A 13,885-nucleotide genomic window follows, 5' to 3' on the forward strand; every position below is an offset into this window, starting at 1 on the left:
CATTTTCCTGACAGGCTGCAAGCCTGTGATTATCATTAATATCCTTATTCCTTTTGCCTCTTAACCTCAGCCATCTCCTGGGTGGATCAGAATTCTTTAACAGATGGCTTGAGCTAAAACTCATGATTGAAATGCCTAGGTCATTAAAGATGATTAATTCCATTTTTGAGGTGTTACGTAGTCTCTTGCTACCTTTGATATTGGACACTAAAGTACCTCGCCACTTCTGTCACAATCCTGACTTCTCTTCTGTAAGAGCAAACCAACCCATTTTCTATTGATATTTGAGGTTTATCAATCCCTGAACCCTGTATAGAATCCTAAGGTATCCAGATGTCTATCACAACTTCAAGTTTTCTAAAGACATCATTTTTATCCTCAGGTGAAACATTTTTCTTTTGAAAATTAAGATTCCCTAACTGGGCAGTCTTAAAGTCCATCGGACTTCTTCCTACACTTGAAGCATTACAATTGACTTGAGAAGAGTGTATAGCCATGCATGGAGATTTCTGAACCCATGTGTTCTGGATGTGAGAGAAACAGCACACCATATATTGTTTGCTGGTTTAAGCAGACACTGTAATGCACGTGAATCATTTGGCCAACTAAAGCTTACAAATAACCCTTCAGCCCACATAGCTGATGACTCTAAATGATGAGACACATGGCAAGGATGAAGACCACTATGGAACTTAGGTTCGCTCCCCCTATGGTGTAAAAAAAAAAAAAATAGTTACATTGTTTAAGGTAATGCTATGTGAGATAGAGTGAAAGGGAATAATTAGCTAATATAAATAAAAGTACTGGAGGCCTGATTTTGCAGAGAATCCCATGTTTAATTAAGTAGACATTCATTATCTCCTACTCCCAGACAGAGGGATATACCCCCCTGCTGAGCTGGACACTCATGTATATGAGGACTTAGTGCATGTAGGACCATAGTAAACTCAGTCTTGATAAAGGTAAGACATCTTTCATCCTCAAGTGTGAGAGACCCATTGGCTGAACAACTGTTACAGAGCCTTCTCTTATTCTGTCATCTGCTCAGACATAGAAACCATCCATTGTGTAAACAAGTTGATGGGGTCACACTCACATATTCTTTCTAGGATTCAATGAGACTCACCAAGCATTATGCCATGTACAAGGTGTAATAACTTGATTTCTACTTAAAAGAATTATACCTTAGACCATGTGTGTCGGGGGCCAAAAACTATCGATTATAAAGTTTTGGGGTCTAAACCTCGCTGTATTTCCAGGAGCCTGAATCTCACATTGTCTTTCAGATGCCGGCTAAAATTAACACCAGGTGGCTTGGCCTAAGTGGAGAATGTCTCCTAGTTTGCATAACAGACCTAGGCCCTGGGTGTGCCTGCACCTGTTCTGAGGGTTTTGTTTACATGCATAGGGCCTGCTTAGATGCCTCTTGGATTGAAAGAATTACTTGATATCAGCTTTATACATGATAGTAGATGCCTTCTGTGGTCACTCCCACTGTTGGAAAGCTATTTAAGAGGATGCATGAATAAACCGGGGACTCCAGTTTCCAGCATGGACTGAGAGCCTTCCTGAGATGGCAAGATGTGTCTGTGTCTCCTCCTTAACCCCTCAGGATAGCTAGGAGTTTCCCCAGGTCTAGGCACCCCCACTCAGGGATGGACCCAAGGCTGTTCAGATGGCTCTAATTACAGCCCCAAAGACGTCAGTCTGGAACAGATGGCCTCTGTAACGTGGGACTGATAAAAACCCGGCCCCGGTTTGTGGACTGAGAAATGCCATGGAGGTGGTAGCCATAGTTTCTTAGGCAGAACAAATCCCTGCCCTTTGTATACACACATCTTATCAAGTCACTGGGGGTATTTGCTGCAGTCCTTCTCTCGAGTGTAATAGCTGTGCTGACAGTAACTAGCAGAGCATCATGCCATGTGACAGAGAGTAAATGATCCCTGTGGGTTATATTATGGCAGAGAGATATGCCCTGGTTTGAGGCAACAGAAGTGTACTGGAGTCCCTAGGATGAAAACAGCATACTTCTGATACAATTTTCCTAATTAATAGAGGAGATCAATTTGTCAAAAGTGGTAGTTAAGCAACAGATAGCAAGAGCAGGGCTGATTCATACCAGTAAAGAAAGTGATTCGGTGCTCTTGGAGGCGCCACCTTAGCGCACTCTTGTCTCCTGTCATTATCTCAGACCCATTTGTCTTTGTACAGGCCAAACGGGCAAGCTAAATGAGGATCTGTGGAAAATCAGAACTCTAGAATCCTCTGTACTTTACGGTTCACATGGGGACACAGGGCTACTTTTGATTTACAGTTTATTGAGAGACATTATTCCCAAGGCTTCTTTTTCTACAAAATAGCTCTAGCTTCTTGTTTTGAGAAACCACTTGGAGATTCAGTAATAATGAGTGGACATATCCCAATTGTATATTTAGAGTAGAAGTAAAACCGAGCAGACCTACTGTGAGAAAGACAGAGACTAAAGCTCCAGGTGTCCACATACTGTCTCCAGCTGATGGATCAATCTCTGTGGCCTTTGAGGCCCTTAGGAATTAAAAAAACAGTGTAGAGTTTGTATGGGGCCTGCATATTCCTGCAAGTGGCTACAGACGGAGGGTCCTCTTCCATAGCTTACTGTATTGTCGAAATGTTTTTCCTCAAGTGAAGCCAAGCTGTCTTTTCCTCCCTGCACAGGGTTCAGTTCTGAGCCTGTCCAATGGGTCAAATGTGGGCATTTCAAACCTGAGACTTGGTTGTCTCTAGTCAAATCTGTTTACTTGAGGGGACTGTCTGATCTCTTTAGCATAATAAATGAATCACACTGTCACATTTCCTCTTGAGTCAAGGAACCTGTGCTCTCCAGCTTCTACTGCTTTGGCAAGCTGCCATCACCACTGAAATCAAAAGGTTCATGTCTGTAAAAGCCTCTCCATCAGGCAACACACACACACAAAAAAAAACCAACGACAGTAGTTACTGACTGGTGTATTCTCTGTGCTTCTGTGGAGGTAGACTATTTCTAGCCTTCCCAGTTAGTAAAATGATAGTCAGTTCCCAGATCTCTGTATTTCTCACACTTAAAAACCCTTCTGTTGGAATCTCAAGTTCGTTTAATAGTTCCAACCAAATTCTGATCAGGCCTAATGCCTTGAACATAATATTCTGGATTTAGAATCTCTAATTAGTTTGCCAGAATCAAGGAAAATTGGCATTTGATATGCTTCCCTGCTTGTTTTGTTGCAATCTGTTTTCCATGTAGAGTACCTAGGTATCTGAGACTCTCAACACCACAGGCTTTCTGGAACAATGCTGGAGGTGCTACCTCTGAGCAAGACACGTGGGCTGCTGCTAGCAGTGCCACTGCTGAGCCCTAGTCACCTGCAGCAGCTGACTGCGTCTCCTTGAGTAATCTGAGGGAAATAACGGCTTTTGTGATTTATGCTTCCTCACATACCATGCTATTGTGCTTGGGAAATGACATAAACAATGGCTTTTGAAAATGATTCAAAGATGTTTAAAAGGAAAACGCCATTCACCATGGGATGCAGGGTTGAAATATTTGGCTTTGCAAAAAGCATTCTCCTAATTCTGTTTTTCTGCTCATTCTTTTGTTATGGCTTCCTTCTCTGTCAGGGGTTGAAAGAGCTGCACTGAAGTTTCTCACAGGGGTGGCTTCTGCTGGTTTCCCTATGCAATGACTATTTTCTTTCCATTACATGTCTGTGGCCATGTTATTAAAGTGCCATGCTGTATTGTACAACTATCAATGTACAATGGCTCCCTTTGCCCCAACTTCTTGCTTTGATTTTTTTTTGTTTCATATAATTCTTCCTGTATCTTTTTGTTTTGCTTGTAGCTTATGATTCTTTCCAATTTTTTTTTCATTTCAATGCAGTTAATATGGAAGAAGTTCAGAGTTGAATTTAATTTTTAAATAGTGTATGAAAGTATTGGCCTCTAATGGAGGAAGAGTTGTATGCTTGCATTTATTTTCCTGATTTATTTAAATAGAGGCTTTATCTTACTTAATTTGAAGAAGTAAATTATATTTTGCTCCAATTAATCATTACTATACCATGTAAGTGTTTCTCCTTAACAATAAATGTCCACTGTCTATAGCCAGGTACAACCCATGTACCTTCCATCTCAGCTACACCCAGCCCTGTAAACAATATCTTTCTCCCTTTTTTTAAACCTAATTTGTAGCTGATGAAAATGTGAGTACTTTCCTATCATTTATTATTGTAAATACAGTTTTCAAGGCATTTAAATTATTATCTTACACTCCAGAAATAGCATTGTTCTTTCTAAAGCACAAAAGGGTTTTGTTTGTGGTTCTGGAGCTGCATCTAGGTTCTCAGGCTTTCTACTCCCAGCCTCAGAGAGTTCTTCGGAAATGTTTGACCTATCATCCTTGGCTCGTTTTCAAGACTGCAAGCCAATTCATATTCCTAACATAGTAAACCTAGGCCAAATATTAAATTTGGTTCCAAACAGAACAAAACTTCACCACGTCATTGTCCTTTTTTTTGTCTCAGTGCCCAGGCAATGTCACATAAAGAAGACCACAATGAAAACTACTAAGTGAGTAATTGAATTATCCCTACAGAAGTGACAGTGAGATCCTAGTCCCTTTCTCTGCCCAGGGAACTAGAGAACTAGGTAAGAGTGGGCTTGTTTCTGGCCTGCCTTCCACTGCCCTGCTTGGAGCCAGCTGAGGCCTAGGGACTATGAACCCATCCCGGCAAGGTCCAGCCCACCCAGAGACTGCCAGGGCCCTGCTACTAGTACCTCCTCCACCCACAGGAAGAGGAAAGACATCAGAGTATTAGACATGCTTGCACCCATTGCAAGAGAACTTTGGTTCTGTACCTGCCAGGAAAAGAAGAGACTCCTTCTGCACCCACTGGAAGAAGGGATGGGAGAAAGACAGAATAAAAGCACATTCAACAACAGAAAACCCAATATGACACCACTAAAGTCTAGAGACTCTACACCAGCAAGACCTGAACATCCCAAGGCAAATGAAGCAGAAGAGACTGACCTTAAAAATATCTTCATGAAAATGAGAGAGGTCCTTAAAGAGGATATGAGAAAATCCCTTAAAGAAATGCAAAGACAAAAACACCAAAAAATACAAGAAATCAAAAAATCTCTCAAAGAAAGCCAAGAAAAAAAATCAAACAGATGAAGTTAACAATTCAAGACCTGAAAACTGAAATAGAGACACCCCTCAACTTCAAAGAAAGATGTCACCTCAGAGTTAAGGTTTGGGAAAAGATTATCCAATCAAATGGACCCAAGAAACAAGCAGGGGTAGCAATCCTAATATCTAACAAATTAGACTTTAAACTAAAATCAATCAAAAGAGATGAAGGAGGTCATTTCATATTCATCACAGGAGAAACCCATCAAGATGAAGTCTCAATTCTGAGTATCTATGCCCCAAATACAAAGGCATCCACGTTATTAAAAGAAACACTACTAAAACTCAAACTACACATAAAACCTCACACACTTGTACTGGGAGACTTCAACACCACACTCTCATCACTAGACAGGAACAATGGGCATAAACTCAACAAAGAAACAAATGAATTAATAGAAGTTATGACCTAATTATGTTTAACAGACATCTATAAAACATTCCATCCAAACATCAAAGAATATACATTCAGTGCCACAAGGAACCTTCAATAAAATTGACCACATACTCAGCAACATATTGAACTTAAACAGGTACAAAAAATATTGGAATACCCCCTGCATATTATTAGAATTCAACAACAACAGAAACCGCAGAAAACCTAAAATTCATGGAAATTGAATAATGCGGAATTGCATGATACCTGGGTCAAAGAAGAAATAAAAAAAGAAATCAAAGATTTCCTAGAATTCAATGAGATTGAAGACACAACATACCCAAAATTATGGGACACTTTGAAAGCAGTGCTAAGAGGAAAGTTCATAGCACTAAGTGCCCACATAAAGAAACTGGACAATAGTCACACTAGAGAATTAACAGCGAAACTGAAAGCTCCAGAACAAAAAGAAGCAAACTCACCCTAGAGGAAATAATCAAATTGAGGGCTGAAATCAATAAAGTAGAAACTAGGAAAACAATAGAAAGAATCAATATCATGAGGAGTTGGTTCTTTGAGAAGATCAACAAGATAGACAAACCTTTATCCAAACTTACCAAATGGTAGAGAGAGAACATGCAAATTAACAAAATCAGAAATGAAAATGGGGACATAACAATGGACACTGAGGAAATCCAGAGAATTATCAGGTCATACTTTGAAAACCTGTACTCCTCAAAATTCGAAAATCTAAAGGAAATGGACAATTTTCTGGATAGATATCACTTTCCAAAATTAAGAACAGATAAGTAATTTAAATACACCTATAACCCCTAATGAAATAGAAGATGTCATCAAAAGTATCCCAACCAAAAAAAGCCCAAGCCCAGATGCCTTCAGTGGAGAATTCTACCAAAAGTTCAAAGAACAGCTAATACCATTTCTCCTGAAAGTATTCCACACAATAGAAGCAGAGGGGTCATTGCCAAACTCTTTTTACAAGGCTGCAAGAACCTTAGTACCCAAGCCACAAAAACACACAATTAAGAAAGAGAAATACAGACCAATATCCCTCATGAATATTGATGCAAAAATACTAAATAAAATACTGGCCAATTGAATCCAAGAACACATCAGAGAAATCATCCACCATGATCAAGTAGGCTTCATCCCAGGGATGCAGAGATGGTGCAACATACGACAATACCTCAATGTAAAAATCACATGATCATCTCACTAGATGCTGAAAAAGCCTGTGACAAAATCCAACACCCCTTCATGTTAAGGTCTTGGAGAGATCAGAGATAATAGGAAAGTACCTAACCATAATAAAAGCAATATACAGCAAGCCAACAGCAAACTAAATGAAGAGAAACTCAATGTGATTCATCTAAAATCAGGAATAAGACAAGGCTGTCCACTCTCTCCATATCTCTTCAATATTGTCCTTGAAGTTCAAGCTAGAGCAATAAGACAACAAAAGGAGAACAAGGGGATACAAATTGGAAAGGAAGAAGTCAAACTTTCACTATTTGCATATGATATGATAGTTTGCATAAGTGACCCAAAAACTCTACTAGGGAACTCCTACAGCTGATAAACACCTTCAGCAAAGTGGCAGGATACAAGATTAACTCAAAAATATCAGAAGCCCTACTATATACAGACATAAATGTGCTGAGAAAGAAATCAGAGAAACATCTCCCTTTACAATAGCCACAAACAACATAAAATATCTTGGGGTAACACTAACCAAACAAGTGAAAGACCTGTATAGCAAGACCTTGAAGTCTTTAAAGAAACAAATTAAAGAAAATACTAGAAAATGCAAAGATCTCCCATGCTCTTGGATAGGTAGGAGCTACATAGTAAAAATAGCAATCTTGCCAAAAGCAATCTACAGATTCAATGCAATCCCCATTGAAATACCAGCACAATTCTTCACAGACCTTGAAAGAACAATAATCAACTTTATACAGCAAAACAAAAGACCCAGGATAGTCAAAAACAACCCTGTACAATAAAGGAACTTCAAGAGGCATCACCTTCCCTGAAAACAGCTTGGTACTGGCACAAAAATAGACAGGTAGACAAATGGAATCCAACTGAAAATGCTGATACTAACCCACACACCTATGAACACCTGATTTTTGACAAAGAAGCTAAAACTATACAATGGAAAAAAGAAAGCATCTTTAACAAATGGTGCTGGCAGAACTGGATGCTGGCATGTAGAAGACTGCAGATAGATCCATATCTATTGCCATGCATAAATGTTAAGGCCAAATGGATCAAAGACCTCAACATAAATCCAGCCACACTGAACCTCTTAGAAAGGAAAGTGAGAAGTACCCTTGAATGAATTGGTACAGGAGACTGCTTCCTGAACATAACACCAGTAGCACAGGCACTGAGATCAACAATTAATAAATGGGACCTCCTGAAACTGAGAAATTTCTGTAAGGCAAAGGCACAGTCAACAAGACAAAACAGCAGCATACAAAATAGGAAAAGATATTCACCAACCCCACTTCTGACAGAGGGCTGATCTCCAAAATTTATAAAGAACTCAAGAAGGTAATTTCCAAAACACCACACAATCCCATTAAAAAGTGGGGTACAGAACTAAATAGACAATTCTCAGTAGAGAAGTCTAAAATGGCTGATAGACACCTAAGAAAGTGCTCAACATCCTTAGCCATCAGGGAAATGAAAACCAAAACTCTGAGATACCATCTTACTCCTGTCAGAATGGCTAAAATAAAAAACACCAATAATAACTTATGCTTTAGAGGGTGTGGAGAAGGGGAAGACTCCTCCACTACTGGTGGGAGTGCCAATTCATACAGCCATTTTGGAAGTCAGTATAGAGATTCCTCAGGAAAATGGGAATCAGTCTACCACAAGATCCAGCAATTCCACCCTTAGGAATATACCCAAAAGAAGCACATTCATAAAACAGGGACATTTGTTCAAGTATGTTCACAGCAACATTATTTGTAATAGCCTGAACATGGAAGCAATCTAGATGCCCCTCAACTGAAAAATGGATAGAGAAAATGTGGTACATTTACCCAATGGAGTATACAGCTCAGTGGAAAAAAATACAATGGAATCTTGAAATTCTCAGGCAAATAGATGGATCTAGAAGAAACCATCCTGAGTGAAGTAACCGAGTCACAAAAAGACAAACATGGTATATACTCACTTATTTATGGATTTTAGACATAGAGCAAAGGATTACCAGCCTACCATCCCCACTGCTAGAGAAGCTGGTAAACAAGGAGGACCCTAAGAGCGATGTACGTGGTCCCCTGGAGAAGGGGAAAGTGACAAGGGCTCCTGAGCAAATTGGGAGCATGGGGGAGGGGAGAGGGAGCTAGGAGAAAGAGAAGGGGAGAAGAGAAGGGGAGAGGAGGACATGAGGGAGCAGGAAGATTGAGTTGTGGGAAGAATAGAGGAGAGCAAGGTAAGAGATACCATAATAGAGGGAGCTATTTTCAGTTTAAAGAGAAATCTGGCACTAGGGAAATGTCCAGAGATCTGTAAGGATGACACCAACTAACAATCTAAGCAATGGTGGAGAGGCTACCTTAAATGCCCTTCCCCATAATAAGATTGATCACAACCTTGTGCCATCCTAGAGCCTTCATCCAAAAGCTGATGGAAGCAGAGGCAGACACCCACGCTAAACACTGGAATCCAGTTGCAGAGAGGGAGGAGTGATGAGCCAAGGGGTCAAGTCCAGGCTGGTGAAACCCACAGAAACAGCTGGCCTGAACATGGGGGAGCTCATGGACCGCAGACTGATAGCTGGGAAACCAGCATAAGACTGATCCAGACCCCCTGAACATGAGTGTCAGTGAAGAGGCCTCAGAAATCTATGGGGCCTCAGGCAGTGGATCAGTATTTATCCCTAGTATACAAATAGACTTTGGTAGCCCACTCCACATAGATGGATACTCTCTCAGCCTAGACACACTGGGGAGGGCCTAGGTCCTGCTCCAAATGATGGGACACACTTTGAGGATTCCCCATGAAAGGAAGGCCTCTCCCTCCCTGGAAAGCAGAAAGGGAATGGGATAGAGGGTTAGTGGGAGGGGGGAGGCATGGAAAGAGGGGAGGGAGAGGAAACTGGGATTGACATGTAAAACAAGCTTGTTTCTAATTTCAATAAAAATAGGAAAAAAGTAAGAACAAAACAGAATTTCTTTATGCTGAAACAAGAATATATATGTATATATAAATACATGCAATTCTACATCTTCTATATTAAAATAGTTTGCGGCCATTAAGATGGCTCACCGAGACTGAGAAGTGAGTGTGATTGGGGTGTATGATGTGAAATTCCCAAAGAATAAATAAAAATATTATGTTGAAAGAAAGAGATTGTGTAAGAAATTCACTGCCACGTGGAACTGAGAAATAATGTTTTAGTTTGTAGAATTTTAATATAACAATCTAATTGTGATTTTTTTGTTTTTTGAAGGTTTTAAGAAAATATGCTTTATCTTAGAAATCTAGATTACTAAGCAAGGCTTTCTTGTCAAACTATCTTTGGATCACCACCCCACAAATAATGACCCTGTGACTTATTATTAATTATGAAAGCTTAACCATTAGCTTAGACTGGTCCACTAGATCTTATAACTTAAATTAGCCTGCTTTATTAATCTACAGTCTTCATGTGGCTCCGTTACCTCTATTTTCCTGCCTAGCTATTGGCTGTTCAGCTTTTTATTACACCAAATCCACAGCAATGCATCTTCACATAGTGTACAAATATCACATGACATTACCCTTTATGATAAAAATATATCCAGTTTACTGGGGAGAAAGGGGAAGAGGAAGAAGAGGATGAAGAAGAAAAGAAGATGGCTCCGTGGGGAAAGTTCTCATAAACCTTCTGACCTTAGTTCTGTTTCTAAAACCCACAGTAGATAGGGAGTACCAACTCCTGAAAGTTGTCCTTTGACCTCTACACAGGCACAGAGTAGACCCCCTACACACACACACACACACACACACACACACACACACACACACACACACCTGCATTAATGCAAAATAAAATTAAAGTTAAAATATGTAAATAAATACGTAATGGTTTTGATTATATATAGTAACAGCACCTATTAGATACAGACCTCTACAGTTCAAATGGATACTCTAAATATGTTTAAATTATACTTATACTAATTACCATTAGATGCAATATTAACACCCAGGCATTTATCATTGAAATGGACACTGTGTGATAGGATTCAGTCTCATTTATGTAGCACACCAACTCCTGGAAATACATACAGTGATACTGGAAGGTATTGCCTTCCATCTACCATGTAGAGACAGCACACAGAGACCACACTTATAAAGGGATTAACTCAGCAAAGAGCAACTGCCATGCCACACAACTGGACAAAAATCCCAAGGACTGCATGAGCAGTGTTGGGCATTGTGGAGGGGTGTGTGCATCTGCCAGCCTGGGTACATGGTTTCCATGTGACCATAGCACCACCTGGGAGTTAGAAGGCTTTTTATGTTCCCCATCTTTACCCATGTATGAAATCTGTCATCTTTCCCCTAAGTAAAATTGGAAGCTATGTGCTTTTCTGCCTCCTATTTTATTCTTGAGTTTTATGCAGGAGTAGGAGCACAGGACAACAAATCTCAGAGAGATTCAGAGCCGTGGTTCTCATTTGCTCTCACTGGAGACTCAAAGGCAGGATTTAGGGCATGAACTGTGCGATTTGCTCAGTTAACTCTGTGTACTACTAAAGGGTTTGGCTCTATCTTTCAGTAGTCACTTTGTGGTCCTATGTAGTAAAAATAGTTATACAGTCTTTCATTTACCTGTAGCATGAGGTATTGGGAGGGTTATGAAGAGGTTATGTAAAATGTTCGCTTGCTGCTTTCCACTGTTAACAATCAGATCATCTGACAATCATATTTCAAAAGACATGACAATTTGCCCAAAGATAGCGCTCTCAGGAGCGATCATTCACATGAAAGAGATTTCCAGTTGAGATTTTGTCTTGTAGTTTTCTTGAGATTCGGTAGTTCTTTCCAAGAGCAGCACTGGGGCTGAATACTCAGAACCCTGGTATAATTTACTAAAGAAAATGAAAAGAGGATTTAGTGATCCTCATGGGTCTAGGACAATACCCCTGATCCTATAAATTTATTTAAATTGAATATAACCTGAGCCATGTATTCTCTTTCAAAAAGAATGTTTTCAGCTTACCCCAACAGAAATGGGAGTTTATACCTTGTCATAGAACTCCAGTTAATTGTGTTCACTGAGTTAATTTTGCACTCCAGAATGAAGGCAGCTCAGCAATCCATCAACTGAAATCACAGATCAGCATCAGAACATTTCAGGGACAAAGTTTCACCTTTGCCAAGAGGGTGGCATCTGGCAATTCTTGTGTTTCACACCCAACACCTGGTAATGATGCATCTGCAGCTACCCACTGCAATTTTCCTTCCAGTAACAGCAAACTTTGAACTTTACCTTCCAGGTTGAATATGACCCTTGAATGTTTTGCTATTTAAACTTCAATCTTTCACAGAAGCTTTGATTTTAGTCACATATGTCCTTGCCTCCAAATAATGCTGATGGCATTGTTTTGTTTGTTGGTTTGTTTATCCCATTCGATGTTTACAGGGAAGGTCGTCCAGTGAACGTTGTTGGCTTATGGCAAGAACTGAATGAGGAAACATAGAAAAAAGCACTTAGCACATAGGTGGGTGGGCTGTAAAGAGAAATGCACAGAGTAGCTGTGTGTGATGATGTGGCCCAGGGGAGGATCTTTGCTTTTTGAGCTGAATATATAGTAACTCAAACCAGTCTATGCCATCACTGTCTAAATACACTTGGCACAATTCCATAGGAACAGTTTAAACTGTGAACACATATGGTGTCTTTCCCTTTCTTGGAGAGATAGCTCAGCAGTTAAGTGCACTTGCTGGTTTTGCAGATGACCTGTGTTTGGTCCCCAGCACCCATGTCAGTAGCTCACAACCACCCCTATTTCCAGCTCCAGGAGAGCAAATAGCCTCTTCTAGCCTCTGAGGACCCCTGCACTCACATGCACATACATGCAGGTGAACACACATACACAAAAATGAAAATATTTTTTAAGGCTCTAAGGTTTTATGTGAATTTTTTTTTTAAGAAATCTTCTACCTAGTCTCAACATGTTAGTAATTTATTTTTCTTATCAAAAAGATATAAAATTGCTAAAACTGCTAGAAGAAATCTTTTAGAAGGATGTATACAGTTCTGTGTTGAATCCCACATTGCTTTGGACCCCAGTTCAGTTCCCAGCGCACACATGACTGCTCACAACTTCAACTTGAGCTCAAGAGCGCCAATGCCCTCTTCTGGACTGTGAGGGATTTTCAAGAGTGCCAATGCCCTCTTCTGGACTGTGAGGGATTTTCAAGAGTGCCAATGACCTCTTCTGGACTGTGAGGGATTTTCAAGAGCGCCAATGCCCTCTTCTGGACTGTGGGGGATTTTACATGCAAGTGGTTCACATACATGCTGGCAACACGCTCATAAACATAAATATAAAATGAATTCTTTAAAAAAAAAACATGAAAACAAGTATATCCTATACAATTAGGCAAAGTCGATACAGCCATTTTATTTAAGAAGTATACCTTGGAGTTTCATGCATTAGTCCATTAAATGACTTATTTATAAAAGTCAATGTGCATACAAGTGTGAATAATAGCATTCTCATATCTAGGGTCTAATAGTCCACCTGGGAGACAGATGGACAAAGGAAGATTTAAAGTGATGCAGTATTTACTAACATGCTGATCTATGGGAGGAAGAGGAGAGGAGAGGAGAGGAGAGGAGAGGAGAGGAGAGGAGAGGAGAGGAGAGGAGAGGAGAGAGAGGAGAGAGAGAGGAGAGGAGAGGAGAGGAGAGGAGAGGAGAGGAGAGGAGAGGAGAGAAGAGAAGAGAAGAGAAGAGAAGAGAAGAGAAGAGAAGAGAAGAGAAGAGAAGAGAAGAGAAGTCAATTCCAGATACTTCCAGGGGTACCTAGAAAAGCTGTTCCTGGCACCAAATGTGGATACATCTGTATCTTATTCTCTTAAGAGAGTGAGAGGACTGGGGAAGGAGCTGCTGACCATCAGGAAGATGCTGACCAGACAGGAAGGGTGGGGAGAGACTCAACAGATGGTAAGAAGCTTACGGGCTGAAGGTACTGTGTGGAGAATCCAGAAGCAATAGGAGCCAACATCAGAGAGGCAGGAAACGTGAGGTCAGAGGGGTTGTATTCCCA

The sequence above is a fragment of the Cricetulus griseus genome (assembly GCF_003668045.3).
Source record: "Cricetulus griseus strain 17A/GY chromosome 1 unlocalized genomic scaffold, alternate assembly CriGri-PICRH-1.0 chr1_0, whole genome shotgun sequence".
NCBI lineage: Eukaryota > Metazoa > Chordata > Mammalia > Rodentia > Cricetidae > Cricetulus > Cricetulus griseus.